At 33.5% G+C, this 3,724-nt stretch overlaps 1 long non-coding RNA gene across 1 annotated transcript; it reads right to left on the reverse strand.

Annotated features, from left to right (window-relative positions):
• On the reverse strand, positions 709-1,654 carry LOC110270128. The gene is made up of 2 exons (XR_002359262.1): positions 1,212-1,654; positions 709-1,117 (listed from the first exon to the last, which is right to left on the reverse strand). It is a non-coding gene; the product is annotated as an uncharacterized LOC110270128 (long non-coding RNA).

Raw genomic sequence — 3,724 nt, forward strand, 5'->3', positions numbered from 1 at the left:
TTCGACTAGTTCATGTTCAAGGGGAGGGTAATCGAGGAGACCCATACTTAAGATCTATTTCTTTTGTATTAGGAGTATGTGTGTTAGGGAGGCTACGGAAAGAGGAATTGGATTGAGGCGGTACCTACTCTACTTGTTACCACTAAACGACAAAGCTAAGAGTAAAAGAGACGTGACCTCAACCTCAGCCTTGGCAAGGTTTTTCTCTACCATTAAGCTATTTTTCTAAGTGGGAAAACATCAAGCAACGAAGCATTACTGAGTAATTCATGTATCACTTGAAACAGATGACTACTTTTTTTTGTCTGACCACACTCTTAACTTCTAATCGAGCTATGAGCACGAGTAGGTAAGCGGCTAGCACGAGTAGGTAGAGCATCATTTCATTCTCATAATGGGAATAAATGCACTATAAGATCATACAAGTTACTCCCTTTCGCCTCACAGTGGTGGCATTTGTCTTTTAAATGATGTCATTTTTCAAGATGGAACTCTTATTGATAATCCAAGCGAATTCGAGAGCAGAAATATGAGTGTTTGTATCTTTTTTAACAGGAATGCATCAACGAGGAACACTTCTATATAGATCGTTGTCGCATGCACTTTGTCAAAAATGAATTTTTAGATAACTCATCTTCCTATTGATCTTAATTTGTTCCAGCTTGTTGTGGGTTTTCTTTTCTTTCTATTCCGCATGTGCTTCCAAAGCCCCCCACTCATTCAATTACTTGCTTGTGATTGTAAGCATTCCCAGGAAAAGGGAGAGACGGGGAAATCATATGCTCCAATTCATGTGACGACTCGAATTTCGTTAAGTTTTGAATTTTGTGAACCATTGAACTTAGACAAAGAACCTATGTCTAAGGTTTTTAAGTTTGATGTGGTGTCTTCTCATCTTATGTTTTCTCACTTGATTCCTCCCGAAAATCTCCTTGGTAGTCGAGAGCTCCCCACGGTAGCCCAATAAGTGGTAATAGAGCCGATGGTTAATCGGTTTGGTTTAATGAGTATTCAAGGTGAAGCATCAAAAGTCTTTCCCACAAAGATAGTTAGGACGGTGTGTCCCGCAGTGTAGTGTGGCGGTATGATGAACGAATACTCATATGTGGTGGAGGAGCTAGAGGGAGTTGATGCTTGATGCGGAGGCTCACACTTGAGGGAGATATTGTCATGTTGCAAGTGTGAGGAGTAGTATATGAAATTAATCTCACATTGAAAAAAGTAAGGAAGAGTGAGGTGTTTATAAGATGAGAGACCCATTAATTTACTACCTTAAGGTTTTTGAGTTAGATGTGGTGTCTTCTCATCTTATATTCTCTCACTTAATTCCTCCCAAAAATCTTTCTGGTGGTCGAGAGCTCCCCACAATGGCCCAACAATATGATATATCAATTCGAAGAACTAGTTGCATGTTATCCATTCTGCTCCTATCTAAAGTGATGATAGAATGCTTCATGCGGGTGCACTTAACTCGACCACATAAGCGGAGCTGACATATCAAGTATGAGAGGTAAATTATTATCTTAATTGAGAATGGATTAAATAAATATATATAATAAAGAAAGACTTAAAACCCTATTATTTTAAGGTTTTGGGTAATGATATGATGTCTGATCTATTATTATAGTAACTCACTTAATCTGTTAGTTAAAATTTCTTGTGTTCTTCCCCAACAAAAAGTGGGTATTAAAGTTAATGGTTAGGTTTTAAAAATCAAACCGACAATCGAACCATTCTAATTATTGATTTAACAGTTTAATAGTTTAACTGATTTAACCGAAATTCAACCGAATAAATCGTATTGTATTAAAAGAATGTTTTCAACTTTTTTCTTTCAAATAAAAAATAATATTTATTGAAAACAAGAACCGTAATCACATTCAATTTTTTCATTTTCTACTTGTAATTAAAAAATTATCTCCTTCTTTAAATAGGTCAAGAACACAACTTCTTCACCTTCTAATCACTTTTTGAAGCTAATTGATCGGATATTATATGACACTGTTTTCATTATCAATCTTTAAAAGTAACCCTAATCTTAATTTTTTTTTGGTATTGTTAAACTGTTAGATCAGACAAGCCATATATAGGGTTATGAATATAAAAATTTTGGTTTATTGTTTAAAGTAATTTAGTCCAATAAAGTTCCTTTAGTTTTATGCATGGATCATGGATACCTCATAATTTGTATATTATTATAGTAAATTACGATTGCATAATATAAAATGTTATGAAAACGTGCATATGAAATAGTCATATATTTATTGTTATGACGAACAACAATATTGTAGTCATAAATGCCGTTGGACCCTGATCTAAAGAGCATAATGAAGGTGTATAGGTAGAGTAGAAAAAATTAATTAGGAGCGACTTCATAAAGACGTCTAAAATATTTTTTTTAAAGATATTTTTAATTAAAATTTAACATATATAATCGATCAAATTATATTATTTTTTAAAATTAGACCAGACAAATTAATTTGATCGAAAAAATAATGAATCAAATCTTGAGCTAATCTAAATTAATATTAATTTTTATAAAAATAACTACAATACCCTTATTATAGAAAATGACTACAATACCCTTATCAATTTTGAGAATTCTAAATTCTAACCACTACAACAATTCCGGCAGATAGCGGTGGCCGGTTTGCGGCGGTTGTAGAAATCCGCCGCTGAATGAAGAATAGCGACGGTTAATGCAGAGGTTTGTCATTGGAGTTGCTATCCGTTTCACATCTAGCGGCGGTTAAGATCAACCGCTGCTGAATGTAACAAAATTGCACACATAGTTGCTGAACCAGTACTTACTTTTAGCGGCGATTTTATTCCAACCGCCACCAAATTTGCTTAGTTCCTCACTCTCATATTTGGATGTAGTCTCACTAGTTTCATAAATGTTATTCTGAATTAATGTTGTCTTTCACAAATTTAGAATTTTTTTATTGGTAAATAATTTGGGTTTGCCCGTATTTGTTTTTTTTATAGAGTCTAATTAGTTAATTTTGCTCAATTTGTTTGAGTCACTGTTACCTAAACCGTGACACCAATTTTTGGATTTTTTTATGTAAAAAAGATTAATCACTTTAAAAAGAGATTTTTTTTACTCATGTGAATAAATTTACAAATTAGATTTTCTCATTTACTATAAGATATTATAAGGTTGCATTCAAGCATAAATGAAAAAGAAATATGTTAGAAATGTATCAGTTAATGCTAGCTTTAATCGATCATAAATTAAACTGGGGCTTTTTCGAAAATATTCCTTATTCAACCCGAATCTTGAAATTCCAAAAGTAGTCACATATGTAATACTACAATCAAACCATTAAACTAAGTGGACGCGACCTAATTCTTAAAATACAAGGTCAAAATTTCTCTTCAACATCCTATTGACCTGGGTAAAAATACTCTGTGAAAAAATGATGAATCAAATCTTGAGCTAATCTAAATTAATATTAATTTTTATAAAAATAACTACAATACCCTTATTATAGAAAATGACTACAATACCCTTATCAATTTTGAGAATTCTAAATTCTAACCACTACAACAATTCCGGCAGATAGCGGTGGCCGGTTTGCGGCGGTTGTAGAAATCCGCCGCTGAATGAAGAATAGCGACGGTTAATGCAGAGGTTTGTCATTGGAGTTGCTATCCGTTTCACATCTAGCGGCGGTTAAGATCAACCGCTGCTGAATGTAACAAAATTGCACACATAGTT

This window comes from Arachis ipaensis, chromosome B03 (genome assembly GCF_000816755.2).
Source record: "Arachis ipaensis cultivar K30076 chromosome B03, Araip1.1, whole genome shotgun sequence".
Classification (NCBI taxonomy): domain Eukaryota; kingdom Viridiplantae; phylum Streptophyta; class Magnoliopsida; order Fabales; family Fabaceae; genus Arachis; species Arachis ipaensis.